This window comes from Tupaia chinensis, unplaced genomic scaffold (assembly GCF_000334495.1).
Source record: "Tupaia chinensis unplaced genomic scaffold, TupChi_1.0 Scaffold000165_2, whole genome shotgun sequence".
NCBI classification, from domain to species: domain Eukaryota; kingdom Metazoa; phylum Chordata; class Mammalia; order Scandentia; family Tupaiidae; genus Tupaia; species Tupaia belangeri.
The window spans coordinates 2,242,508-2,257,459 of record NW_006159640.1 but is presented as its reverse complement, the minus strand read 5'-3'; the positions used below and the strand labels follow the sequence as shown (position 1 = coordinate 2,257,459).

The window sequence follows — 14,952 nt, the reverse complement described above, 5'->3', positions numbered from 1 at the left end:
CCTTATCTCAGAGAAATCTTTTCCAGGGTCCTGGAAAAGGGCCTGGATGTGGGCTCTGCCTCTAAGGAGAGGGCACTGCATTGGTTCTTTCCCAAACTTTTCCTTTTCAGTCCTTTCAGCCTCCATTGGGCACACCCGTGGTCAGATGTTGGCTTTTCATAGTCTTCACAAGGGGGGGTCACAATGTCTGCTCATCAGGTTAGTCTCTGGGAGTTGTCTGTAAAGTAAGACCCATGAAGTACCCCAACATGAAAATGATTTTATGCTTTAGGAATTCCATGTAAGTATCTTTTATCATGGATCCTATTTGAATCTCCGAAGTATAAACCCAATAAACTCTTCCTCTCAAGAACCTTCAGTGGCTGCCCAGTACTTGCTGAGCTAAGTTAATTCCTTTCAAAACCTTTCCCAATCTGGATGCTGCCTGCATAAATGCCCTTGATGTCACGGTCAACCAGACTGCTTGCTGTAGGAAAGTAGAAGGGTCAGGTGTAACACACAGAGATAATGTGTCGTCATGTTGCGGACTCTAAGAATTTCTCTGCAGCCATCTTTCCTCCTACCATGTTTCGAATTCTGTTAAATCAAGGTGACATTCTGTTCAGGTGACTTACAAAGAAGTGCCAGTGAAGTGTGACCCAGAGGCGGCTTAGGTAGTGTTCAAGTTTTGCTATGAGAGTCTTGAATTCCATGTGAGTGGATCCTGGAGTGTCCCTCTTTCTGGTCAGCTCAGGGTACTGAGAACCTTCAGGGCTGGGGGGTCCACAGTCTGTCCCAGCAGACAACTAGCTGCAGCCTCTGCTGAAGGGAAGGCTTGGAGGGGAGGGTTGGTATGCCCTCTCGGCAGGTATGGCACTGATCTCTTAGTGCAGATAATTTTTACAGAACAGATGTTTTCTGCTGGTGGAAAAGAAGTAATAACTGTACCGGGACCCCCCACTTCCACGGCTGGAGGGTGGCCAGCACGACATCAACAGCCACCTTTCAAGTGGCTACATACATTCCTCCAGCCCGGTCAGTGGCTGCGGGCCATCCTGAGTGCAGGCAGTAGTGAGAGTGTGCATGTGTGCTCATGTGTGCATGCAAGTGAGTGTGTGTAATGGGATGGAACGACCAAACCTTAACTGGATCAGGCCCATTTTAGAAGGTGCCTCCTCCTCCAGGAAGTTTTCCCAGAAGTAATCATATTTTTTTTTGGTAGTTAAGGCTTCTCAGGATTTGTGCTGGAGAAACCGAACTGAACTGGAATCCTAGTCATTGTGTAAGAGCTGCATGGTCCCAGGTAACTCGTGTCCCTGCTCAGAGCCCCAGTTGTAGGAATGCCAATCCCCACCTCGGGTTGTCCCGAGGAGTGAATGCAATAGGTCCAGCGTGCCTAGCAGAGCAAGCTCTCCATGAGTGTTAGTGTCTCTCCCTCCATATAGTGACCAGTATCTGGGCCTTCTCTTGGGCCCCTGACTATGTTGGCTTCAGCACTCCCTCAGGAAACATACAAACCTGTACCAACCCCTGGAGAGAATGGCGTGTGCTTTGAGATGGAGAAAGAGTTGACGTCACAATGACAAATCAACTGATAGACTTTTGGCTTATCAGGCTTGTCAGTTGATTGTTTTCATTCATTTTTCACTTCTATAGTAAATACTGGACTTCCTAGAGCAAGGGGCTTGGCTGCGTTGATCAGTAAAAAAATCACAGAATGATAGAATGAGGAAGGATTCCAGTGACAGGTCACCTGGCCACGAATAGACAAGGCGGTGACTCGTTTAAAGACATATTGCTGTGGGATGGCCAAGTGGGGTGGAATCGAGGCCTCCTGACTTTCAGATCCTTACGGACAACTCGTATCCCTGTTAAAATTATGGTGTTGGCCGGGACTGGCTCTGGTGTACGTCTCAGCCCTCTCGGTAGCTTTCTGCCTTGACAGTGACACCTCTGGGGCTCCCGCTCAGCACCCCGTGACTGATGTATGGGTGGAAGGTGCCATGTTGACTTTCTTTCCTCAATTTCCCCTGCGACGGAAGAATAAAGAATTCTTTGGTGGCTGGCAGCCCACACCCACCCGACTCCCCCTGAACATGAAAGAGGGCAGGCAGCCGCTTTCACTTCTAATTTGTCTCAAGTGGAATAATCCGAAAGGTGGATTTCAGGGGTTTCCTGGAGACAGAAACGCTACCTGCCCTGTGGCCTGGGTCTGAAGGGGAACCTTCATGAAATACGGCCTCGATATTTGATGTCGCCTGGATAGAATAATGAAACACTTCTTACAGGCAATTTATGAGTCTGAAGCGCGGGCGGCTGACTTTCAAAGGCAGACGCCAACATGTCAGCAGGCCTCTCTTAAGGTCAAGGCCGAGTCGAAAACCTGCCCCGGGCTAAATGAGGAGAGGTTTGGATTTGGGTGGGTGTGAGGGATTTCATTCCAAGCTGTTGACACCCTGTGCTACACCCCTCTCCTGGGTTATTAGAAAAAGACCTCTGGACTTGAAATCATAGGTCTGAGTCTGAATCCTTAGTCAACCACGTCCCAGCTGTGGCTGTGTGGTACTAGGAAGTTACCTGACCTCTCTGAGCATCGGTTTGGTCATGACTAAAATATAAGTAACACCTTCACCTTTAGTAACCATTGTTCCTATTAAAGATAAAAATGGTGGGTACATAATAGGCGTTAAAGTGTTTTATTTTTATTTTTTTAATATTAATGCAAGTATTTACCACAGATACATTTCACCAGTGAGTAAAATAATAGAAATAGTAAACATTTATTGAGGGCATACTATATGCCATGAGTAGGGAATCTGGGCCTAGCACTGGTCCCATCTAAGTGTTCTGTGACTCTTCATCAAGCCCTTGTTTCTCTAGGCTTTATTTTCCAAATCTAGTAGTAAAAACCTCCATTTACTGAAGACTTACATGTCAGGAGCTGAAGAAAACATTTTCCTCCCTCCCTGTCTCCCTCTTTCTTCTCTTCCCCCCTCTCTCTTTCTAACATATATTGAGTTCCTTAGTACATTCTACCCTTTGTGCTGGGCACCAGGAGACAGCAGCGAAGAAATGGACAAAATTAGATGAAATGGATAAAATGAGATGTCTGAGGGATTTGCATTTTTACAAAAGAGACAAGAGATCTTTAAAACGAACAAGTGATCTGTATAGGATGCTGGCAGGCCATGGTGCGATAGAGGAATTTAAAGCAGGGAAGCATGGGGCGGGGCCTGTGCGTGGCGGGGGCTTTTATGTAGGGGCCAGGTACGGCTTTGATAGAGAAATTTAAAGCAGGGAAGCACGGGGCGGGGCCTGTGCGTGGCGGGGGGCTTTTATGTAGGGGCCAGGTACGGCTTCACTGAGAGGCTGACGGTAAAGTAGAGATGCAAAGACAGTGAGGGGGAAAGTGACTGTCTCTGGGTGAAGCTTTGCAACTGGCAGGATGGCAAGTGCAAAGGCCCTGACGTGGGCATGCTCCGGAGGTGCTCCAGGCCCAGCAGGAGCCGCAACTGGCAGGATGGCAAGTGTAAAGACCCTGACGTGGGTGTGCTCCGGAGGTGCTCCAGGCCCAGCAGGAGTCCGTGTGGCTGCAGCAGGCAGAGGGAGAAGAACAGGACTTGCGGCCCTGGGTGCCTGGGTGGCCAGTTGAAGGGCTTGCGCTTTTACTCTGACATGGGAAGACAGGGAAGGAGTTTTTGATTTTTGTTTTTAAGTTAACCGGGTTTTCATTTTAGAAAAATCTTTCCATCTTTACCTTTCTCAAGAAGCATTTCTGTTCCTCTCCTAGGAAGCTCTGACTCTAAAACCTTGCCCTCAGTCCCACCCTCACTCCAACTCTGTCATCACTCAGGGCTTATTTTTGCATTTGAGGGTTTTGAGCAGAGGAGTGAGATTACTTCTTATGTTTTATTTATTTTTATTATTATTTTAAAACTTTTTTCTTCCATGAGAGAGTGAGAAAGACTAAGAGACAGGTACCCCCAATGGGGTTGTCATGCTGTGATCCACTTCCAGCTCCAGCCAGCCCTGAGCACAGACAGGCATGTGCATGTCAGGGATGCCCTGGGATGCAAACCCAGGACCTTTTCCATGTGGGTCAGTTGTGTCACCATTGCGCTACTACCTGGCCCACATTTTAAAAGAGTCATTGTATTATGTCACTCGACTTCCTCAACCACTCTATGAGTTGGGTTTTATCATCCTTGAGTAAGTAGTTTTTTCTTTCTACATAGAAAAGGATTAAAATCAAAGGTCAAAATAAAGATGGCAGGCCAGTGGGTGGCATGGTGGTTAAGGTGCTAGATCAACTTGGTGGTCTGAGTCCTGGATCCAGTGACCTGAAAAACATACTGGATACATGTGCACGTGTGCCCCAAATCCCAAGAGAAGAATGGAGAAGAAAGGATTGTGGTGTGGCCATCTCCCCTGGGGGGTGATTTCTCACATTGCCCCCTCCTCTCTGGAGCATGCATGTGCCCTATGGCAAAAAACAAACAAACAAAAAACAAAAACAAAAACACCCTAAAATAAATAAGCAAGCTGACCATTTCTCTCAGGCCAGAAGGTCCCAGTACTGTCACAGTGAGGCTCATTTGTTGTAACAGTTCTGTTCCTTCGGCCATGGCGTGGGTCATCACTGAATATCGTTGATAACGCCCTTTAGAGAAGTGTCGTCTGACTCAGCTTATTCCCTTGTCCCCTTTCCTTAAGGTCCAGTGTATACGTCCTCTCCTCTAAGAAGAGTTTATGGATCTCTCCACTAGCCTGAACTCTTGCATTATTTCAGCTGAATATCCAATATGCTATTCACTTCTGGAAAGCAAAACGTGCTGAGTATTAGTGGAAAGTGCCCTGGCCTTAGAAATAAGAGACCTAGGCTTTTTAATTTCTATTATCATCATCAGGGTCATTATCATCAGTATTAGTAAGAAGCATTTCAAAATTATTAAACCCAGATAGTATATGGAGTCTCCAACATCCAAAGAGATCAGACTAAACTATTATTTCATGGCCTGTGGAGCCCTAATACTCTCCTTTACAGTTCTGGAAATACTCATGGGGGCTAGGAGTTTTTCATGGCTATCTCTGCTTTAGGTTTCTGTTGTATACTCTCTCTGTTCAGTAATGACTAGAATCGGGGTGAACCTCAAGCTCGCTCTTTCTTTCTGTTTTTTTTTTTTTTAAATTGTCAGAAGATGTGTGCACTAACAAGAGAGATAGAGAGATAGAGATAGAGATTAGAGAGAGAGAGAGAGAGGAGAGAAAGACAGAGAGAGAAAAAGCATCCCTCCCCCACCTCTGGAGCTGGGAGTTCAATGACTGGACCTACGGAATCTAACTGCCTTAAAATCTGTACTATGGGACCAGTTCTCAAGCTCTTTTTTGATGTCCATTAAAACAAAACAAAACAAACAACAACAACAAAACCCACTTGTGCAAAACTTTCACACCTGTTGCAGATTTCACTGAAGGCTTGTCATTCCAGGGTTCCCAGCACAGTCAGCAGCCACCTTTGCATGGACTTAGCCACTCTGCCTTTCTTATGTTTATTCTATGTGTAGTGTCCTAGCTCAGACTGAGTGCCAGAATATCACAGACTGCATGGCTTAAGCAACAGATATATATATATATATTTTCACAGTTCTTGAGGCTGGAAGTCCAAGATCAAGGTACCTACCAGCAAGTTTCTTTCAAGGCCTCGTTCTGGCTTGCAGACAGCTGCCCTCTTGCTGTGTCCTCACACAGCCTCTTCTCTGAGAGGTCTTTGGTGTATTTTCCTCTTTTTATAAGGACAGTAATCCTCATGGATTAGGACCCCACCCTGATGACCTCATTTAACCGTAACTCCTCCCTAAAGATTTTATCTCTTAATACAGTCACACGAAGTTAGGGCTTGATAGAAGGGTACAATTCAGTCTCTAACACATGTCTTTTTCTATCCTTTTACTTTCAACATATTTGTGTTTTAAAACATAAAGTGCATCTATGATAGAGTATTCAAAATAAATGTCTTGCTTTTTTCCCCCTTTATTTATTTATTTATTTTTAAAAATTTGCTATAGGGTGCATGTGCTCACCAGAGACAGAGAGAGAAGGTGAGAAAATACCCCCTAGGGGAGATGATCATGCCACAGTCCCTTCTTCTCTATTCTCCTCTCAGGAGTTTGGGTGAACACGCATGTGCTCAGTATGTTTTTCAAGCTTCTGGACTGAACAGTGCAGTCAGCCATGTGGGATCCAGCTGCCTTAACTACCACCTGACTGGCCTAATCTCGCTTTCTCATTCAGTCTGTCATTCTGTTTGTTCATTTTATTAGTTGGAAAGTTTTAGTCTGTTTATATTTGATGTAATTATCAATACTGTTGGGCTTAAATCTACTGCCTTGCTTTTTGTTTTTATTTATTTCATCTGTTGGGTTGTCAGAAAAATCATGACGTATTATTTTATTATTACTATTTTCTATGTTTCTATGCAAAAATGTATGAATTTTCCAATGACCCAGTAGTTTTTTTTTTCCATCTAATGATCCTTTCCTTTCCTAATTATATATATTTCTGAAGTTTTATCTCCTTTACTAGTTTCTCCTCTGGACTTCTTTTTATTACTTTTTAGTGGTTGCTAGTAGAGATGCAAAGACAGTGAGGGGGAAAGTGACTGTCTCTGGGTGAAGCTTCGCAACTGGCAGGATGGCAAGTGTAAAGACCCTGACGTGGGTGTGCTCCGGAGGTGCTCCAGGCCCAGCAGGAGTCCGTGTGGCTGCAGCAGGCAGAGGGAGAAGAACAGGACTTGCGGCCCTGGGTGCCTGGGTGGCCAGTTGAAGGGCTTGCGCTTTTACTCTGACATGGGAAGACAGGGAAGGAGTTTTTGATTTTTGTTTTTAAGTTAACCGGGTTTTCATTTTAGAAAAATCTTTCCATCTTTACCTTTCTCAAGAAGCATTTCTGTTCCTCTCCTAGGAAGCTCTGACTCTAAAACCTTGCCCTCAGTCCCACCCTCACTCCAACTCTGTCATCACTCAGGGCTTATTTTTGCATTTGAGGGTTTTGAGCAGAGGAGTGAGATTACTTCTTATGTTTTATTTATTTTTATTATTATTTTAAAACTTTTTTCTTCCATGAGAGAGTGAGAAAGACTAAGAGACAGGTACCCCCAATGGGGTTGTCATGCTGAGATCCACTTCCAGCTCCAGCCAGCCCTGAGCACAGACAGGCATGTGCATGTCAGGGATGCCCTGGGATGCAAACCCAGGACCTTTTCCATGTGGGTCAGTTGTGTCACCATTGCGCTACTACCTGGCCCACATTTTAAAAGAGTCATTGTATTATGTCACTCGACTTCCTCAACCACTCTATGAGTTGGGTTTTATCATCCTTGAGTAAGTAGTTTTTTCTTTCTACATAGAAAAGGATTAAAATCAAAGGTCAAAATAAAGATGGCAGGCCAGTGGGTGGCATGGTGGTTAAGGTGCTAGATCAACTTGGTGGTCTGAGTCCTGGATCCAGTGACCTGAAAAACATACTGGATACATGTGCACGTGTGCCCCAAATCCCAAGAGAAGAATGGAGAAGAAAGGATTGTGGTGTGGCCATCTCCCCTGGGGGGTGATTTCTCACATTGCCCCCTCCTCTCTGGAGCATGCATGTGCCCTATGGCAAAAAACAAACAAACAAAAAACAAAAACAAAAACACCCTAAAATAAATAAGCAAGCTGACCATTTCTCTCAGGCCAGAAGGTCCCAGTACTGTCACAGTGAGGCTCATTTGTTGTAACAGTTCTGTTCCTTCGGCCATGGCGTGGGTCATCACTGAATATCGTTGATAACGCCCTTTAGAGAAGTGTCGTCTGACTCAGCTTATTCCCTTGTCCCCTTTCCTTAAGGTCCAGTGTATACGTCCTCTCCTCTAAGAAGAGTTTATGGATCTCTCCACTAGCCTGAACTCTTGCATTATTTCAGCTGAATATCCAATATGCTATTCACTTCTGGAAAGCAAAACGTGCTGAGTATTAGTGGAAAGTGCCCTGGCCTTAGAAATAAGAGACCTAGGCTTTTTAATTTCTATTATCATCATCAGGGTCATTATCATCAGTATTAGTAAGAAGCATTTCAAAATTATTAAACCCAGATAGTATATGGAGTCTCCAACATCCAAAGAGATCAGACTAAACTATTATTTCATGGCCTGTGGAGCCCTAATACTCTCCTTTACAGTTCTGGAAATACTCATGGGGGCTAGGAGTTTTTCATGGCTATCTCTGCTTTAGGTTTCTGTTGTATACTCTCTCTGTTCAGTAATGACTAGAATCGGGGTGAACCTCAAGCTCGCTCTTTCTTTCTGTTTTTTTTTTTTAAATTGTCAGAAGATGTGTGCACTAACAAGAGAGATAGAGAGATAGAGATAGAGATTAGAGAGAGAGAGAGAGAGGAGAGAAAGACAGAGAGAGAAAAAGCATCCCTCCCCCACCTCTGGAGCTGGGAGTTCAATGACTGGACCTACGGAATCTAACTGCCTTAAAATCTGTACTATGGGACCAGTTCTCAAGCTCTTTTTTGATGTCCATTAAAACAAAACAAAACAAACAACAACAACAAAACCCACTTGTGCAAAACTTTCACACCTGTTGCAGATTTCACTGAAGGCTTGTCATTCCAGGGTTCCCAGCACAGTCAGCAGCCACCTTTGCATGGACTTAGCCACTCTGCCTTTCTTATGTTTATTCTATGTGTAGTGTCCTAGCTCAGACTGAGTGCCAGAATATCACAGACTGCATGGCTTAAGCAACAGATATATATATATATATTTTCACAGTTCTTGAGGCTGGAAGTCCAAGATCAAGGTACCTACCAGCAAGTTTCTTTCAAGGCCTCGTTCTGGCTTGCAGACAGCTGCCCTCTTGCTGTGTCCTCACACAGCCTCTTCTCTGAGAGGTCTTTGGTGTATTTTCCTCTTTTTATAAGGACAGTAATCCTCATGGATTAGGACCCCACCCTGATGACCTCATTTAACCGTAACTCCTCCCTAAAGATTTTATCTCTTAATACAGTCACACGAAGTTAGGGCTTGATAGAAGGGTACAATTCAGTCTCTAACACATGTCTTTTTCTATCCTTTTACTTTCAACATATTTGTGTTTTAAAACATAAAGTGCATCTATGATAGAGTATTCAAAATAAATGTCTTGCTTTTTTCCCCCTTTATTTATTTATTTATTTTTAAAAATTTGCTATAGGGTGCATGTGCTCACCAGAGACAGAGAGAGAAGGTGAGAAAATACCCCCTAGGGGAGATGATCATGCCACAGTCCCTTCTTCTCTATTCTCCTCTCAGGAGTTTGGGTGAACACGCATGTGCTCAGTATGTTTTTCAAGCTTCTGGACTGAACAGTGCAGTCAGCCATGTGGGATCCAGCTGCCTTAACTACCACCTGACTGGCCTAATCTCGCTTTCTCATTCAGTCTGTCATTCTGTTTGTTCATTTTATTAGTTGGAAAGTTTTAGTCTGTTTATATTTGATGTAATTATCAATACTGTTGGGCTTAAATCTACTGCCTTGCTTTTTGTTTTTATTTATTTCATCTGTTGGGTTGTCAGAAAAATCATGACGTATTATTTTATTATTACTATTTTCTATGTTTCTATGCAAAAATGTATGAATTTTCCAATGACCCAGTAGTTTTTTTTTTCCATCTAATGATCCTTTCCTTTCCTAATTATATATATTTCTGAAGTTTTATCTCCTTTACTAGTTTCTCCTCTGGACTTCTTTTTATTACTTTTTAGTGGTTGCTTTAGAGGTAACAGTATATAACTTCAACTTATCAAAATAAACCTAGACTTAATATTATATCTCTTCTCATTGTATATCTGACTCTTCATATTCCTTTTGGTCATCCACAACAGTCCCTTAAGCCAAAGCCTAAGACTGAGCAAGATCCTACTCTCTTCAATTCTATAAAGTCTGAGAGAGGTGAGGATGCTGCAAAAGTAGTCCTTGTTGAAGATGATGCAAATGGTAATATCCTTTATTTGATCATCACACACTGTGTACATGCTTTGAAAAAAAGACATGGCAATTAAATGTAAATAAAACATTATAACATATAATAAAAAATAAAAATAACACATTAGGTGGCGTGGTGGTTAAGTCGCTGGACACTCCCATGCGGATGACCATGGTTTGAGTCCCGGACCTTGTGGCTTGCTTTCTCACTTTCTCTCTCTCTCTCTGTCTCTGTCTTTCTCTGGCCAAATTAAAAATAAATGAATGAATAAATAAAATTAAATAAATAATTCTTAAAGAAAAAAATCATTAACACTTTAAGAAAAAAAGGGAAAAATCTGAAGTTAAAAGAGGTTGATTAACAAGGAAAAGAGGAGGAAGAACATCTCAATGACAAAAAAGAACAAGGTGAAGCATCAGGTGCTAATGTATAAGCTGCAGCAAGTTATTCAGATCCTCCTGAGATCACTGATGAGGGTTACACTAGACATCAGCTTTTCAGTGTAGACAGAACTGCCTTATGTTGAAAGAAGATGCCATCGAAGACTCTAGATAGCTAGAGATCCATGCCTGTCCTCAAAGCTTGAAAGATGGCCAACTCTCTCATTAGGGGCTAATATACCTGGTGACTTTAAGCTGAAATATATGTATTTTTTTTTTTTTAAGAGAGATTTTTTGCTATAGGGTGGGTACATTCACCAGAGAGACAGAGAAAGATAGAAAGTGAGAAATCATCCTCCAGGGGAGATTGCCATGCCACAATATCTACTCCTTCATTCTCCTCTCAGGATTTTGGGCATACACACATGCACACATGGAGGGTGGTTCAGGGACATAACCATTATGCCATCTACTGGTCCCAGGTTTACTGAATATTTTAAGGCCATCACGCCACCTGATGACTTATTTTTTATTTTCTTATTATATGTTTTAATGTTTTATTTACATTTAATTACCTTATGTCTTTTTTTCAAAGCATTATGCAGTGTGTGATGATCAAATAAAGGATATTACTATTTGCATCATCTTCAACAAGGACTACTTTTGCAGCATCCTCACCTCTCTTAGTTTTAAGCCACCGAGGCTGGGACTCAAATCGCTGTCAATTACATGGCAGTCCAGGGACATAACCATAATGCCATCTTCTGGTCCCTGGTTTATTGAATATTTTAAGGCCATTGTTGAGACTTACTGCTCAGAAAAAATTAAGATTCTTTTCAAAATATTACTGTTCATTGACTATGCACTTGGTTACCTAAGAACTCTGATAAAGGTGTACAGGGAGATTAGTTTTGTTTTCATGCCTGCTAACACAGCATCCATTCTACAGTCTACGAGTCAAGGAGTTACTGTGACATTCAAATCTTATTATTAAAGAAGTACATTTTATACGGCAATAATAGCTATTGATTATAATTCTTTGGATAGATCTAAACAGAGTGTATTAAAAACCTATGGGAAGCATTTTCCATTCTAGATTCCATGGAAAAGATTTGCGATTCATGCAGGGGTTCAGCATATCAACATAAGTGGAGTTTAAAAGAAGTCAATTCCAATCCTCAGGGATTGTTTTGAGGGGTTTAAGACTTCAGTGGAGGGACTGACTGCAGATGTGGTGGAAATAGGGAATTGAAAGAGGAGTCTGATTTTTAAAGAGTGAGTGGCCTTTGCGGTGGTGGTTTGGGGTGGCATCAGCAAGGTGGGGTAGTCTTGCCTCCCATGTGCTGGTAGACTGATCCCCTGTGGATGGAGGAGATGATGGTAACCTTGTCATCAGCAAGAGGTTTGTCTCTGAGGCAGAGCTAGATGAACAGTGCAAATGGAGACAAGAATGGGAGAAGTTTCGAAAACCCAAAGATCCAGAAGAACGTCCAGAGGAGGTTTATGACCCCTGGTCTCTCTATGAGAGGCTGCAGAGGCAGAAATACAGGAAGGAGGGGGAGTATGAGGAGCAGTTCAAATTTAAAAACAGGGTAAGAGGCTTAGATGAAGAGGAGACCAACTTCCTTGATGAGGCTTCTCGGCAGCAGGAACTAGTAGAAAAACAATGAAGGGAAGAAGAACGGAAAGAACTGAAGGAATACAGAAGTAATTTCAATAAGGTTAGAATTTCTTCAAAAAACAAGAAGGAAGTAGAGAAGAAACTGACTGTGAAACCCATGGAAACCAAGAACAAGTTCTCCCAGGCTAAGCTGTTGGCAGGAGCCATGAAGCATAAGAAGCCAGAGAGTATGGCAACAGTGTGAAAAGACTGAAACCAGACTCTGACCCAGATGACAAGAGTAAGAGGTGCCATCCCGCGTGTCTTTTGGAAGCACTCCCCTGAGCGGCCCTTCTATCCACTGTTCCCTTCATCGCAGTGTGGATCGGTGTCCTCCCTGGCCTGGGTGCCTACTCTGGGAGCAGCGACTCAGAGTCCAGCTCAGACAGAGAAGGTACCATCAATGCCACCAGGAAAATGATCTCCATCATCCGAACCAACACCTTCCTTGAGGCCCCCTAGCTCCTCCATCCTCACCACAGGGAGCTCCTCCCCAAGAGTAGACTGGACTGTTTATGCCGCCTACAGGCATTTCCTCCCCCACAAACTCCTTTGCCTGCTTCCTGTGCACACTGTGGCATTTTTAACCCAACCTAAGAATGTAACTCAATCCACTGTGGGCTGAATTGTGTTTGGTTCACTTTCTAATCCCATGCAGATGACCAAACCTGTCCACAGCCTCTTTCCTCACGTATGTGCTGGGGTAGGGACAGGCCCAGCAGACACCTTACTCAGAACACTCTGGGAGGATAGGCACTAGCTGGCCTGCAAGGGTTTTGGTTTGATTGCCTTGGTTTTTCTTTGTTTCCTTTCCCCACAGCACAGAGAAGCAAGGGCATTTGTCGGACAGGTATTTAAACATTCTGTGTAGAGGAACCTGTTATTTGGTTCTCCTGCATCGTGGAGCATGTGGGGGATGAGAACTGACCCAGGTGATGAAATGGAGCACTTCCCTATAACTGACCAATTCTCAATGTTGTATGGCTAAGTAAAGATTGTAAACTGAGGGACCAGCAGTTGGTGTCATGGCTATGTTGCTGGACTCCCATGTAGTCGACCGTGGTTTGAGTTCTGGACCCGGTGGCTTAAACTCAGGCTGGGCGCGTTTGTGTGTGTGCCCAAGATCCTGAGAGGAAAATGGAGGAGAAGGGATTGTGGCATGGCCATCCCCCCTGGGGGGTGGTTTCTCACTTTCTTTCTCTTTCTGGTGAGCGCACATTCCCTTTAGCAAAAACCTCTCAAAAAAAAAAAAAAAAAGAGGAGTCTAAAGATACACCTGAATAGCTGCAATCTCATGGTAACACTTTAACAGATAAGGGATTGCTTTTTATAGGTGAGCAAAGAAAATAGTTTCTTAAGATGGAATCTATTCCTCGTGAAGATTCTGTGAACATTGCCTAAATGGCAACAAAGGGTTGAGAATACTACATAGACTTAGTCAATAGAGCAATGGCAGGATTTGAAGGGATTGAGTCCAATTTTGAAAGTTCTGTGGTTAAATGCTATCAAACAGCATTTCATGCTACAGAGACATCTTTTGTGAGAGGAAGAATCAATCCATAACATGTGGCAAACTTCACTGTTGTCGTATTTTAAGACATTTTCATAGGCACTCTATCCTTTAGGAATCACCATCCTGATGAGTCACCAACATCAAAGCAAAGCTCTCTACCACCAAAATGATGACAACTTGCTGAAGGTTCAAACGGTTGTTAACATTTTTCAGTAATAAAGTATATTTGAATTAAGGTGTGTATGTTGATGTTTTTAGACATAATGCTATTGTACACTTAATAGATTTCAGTATAGTGTAAACATAACTTTCATGTGCACTGGGAAGCCAAATGTTTCATGTCGCTCACTTAATTGCAGTTGTTCCTTCGTCTGGATGGTTTGGAACCAAACCTGCAGTATCTCTGGAGTGTGCCTGTGTATTGGACAGTGCTCATCAAGAGTTGGCCTCACTCTAGTGTGTGGTCCTTACTTGTAAGCCGTCACCCTGTTGGTGTCTCATCTGGAGTCTGGGATATGAACAGGATTTCTGTACCGTAATTGGAGTATTTCTCTTCTGTCTTCTAGCACTGCTTGCCTTCTAGTCTCTCCCTCTGCTCTGTACTCTGTTGTAGCTGCTCTGGGGTAAGTCTGTACTCTCACACTGTGCATGCGCTATGCTGAGGACTCCATGGGGTGCCATGACACAGCCAGGGGCTGCTGTCTGTGCAGCTCACTTCTCTCCACTGCCCCTGCCCCACAGATGCCAGCTGCTTCACCTGCTCTAAACCATGCTGGGTCAACTGGATTCTGCCTCTTCGGTCCTGCAGAACTACCTTGCTCTGGTTAGATTCTAGCTCTTTGCTCTACAGTGAGGGAAGTTCTTCCCAGAAGCGGGGCAATTGTGGGGCTTGCCATATAAGCTTACCTTCTCTCAGGGATTACAGGCTTGCGCTGCCTGTGGTCCAATTCCAGAAAACCATGGTCTTCTATATTGGGTCCAGCTTTATGTCTGTTTTATTTTAATGGTGGAGGACTAGTTCATACCAATGAGTCCATCATATCCTAAGTGGACCCCCTGTTAGTTAGCAAAAACCTAAAATCATAAAGTAGGTACTCCTCTTTTTAAAAAATAATTACTTATTTTATTTATTATTATTTTGAAATTTGCTATAGGTCATGTACACTTACTAGAGAGAGGTTGAGAGAGTGAGAGTGAGAGTGAGAGTGAGAGAAGGAATTTGAGAAAGCAAACTGCCAGGTCTGGGACTCAAACCATGATTGGTCATGTAGGAGTCTAGCACCTTAACTGCAATGCCACCTGCTGGCTCTCATACTCCCCTTATAAAAGCTCCTTTGCTACTGGGTTTTCCTCATTGGAAAATCACCCTGACCAGTGACTGGCATCACAGTGCACTGCTGGCTCCTTTGGCTTCC

The 14,952-nt window shown here is 43.4% G+C and overlaps 1 pseudogene; it reads left to right on the top strand.

Annotated features, from left to right (window-relative positions):
* Window positions 1–11,722: 11,722 nt before the first annotated feature.
* On the top strand, window positions 11,723–12,486 carry LOC102491962 (PSME3-interacting protein pseudogene; annotated as a pseudogene).
* Window positions 12,487–14,952: the final 2,466 nt, after the last annotated feature.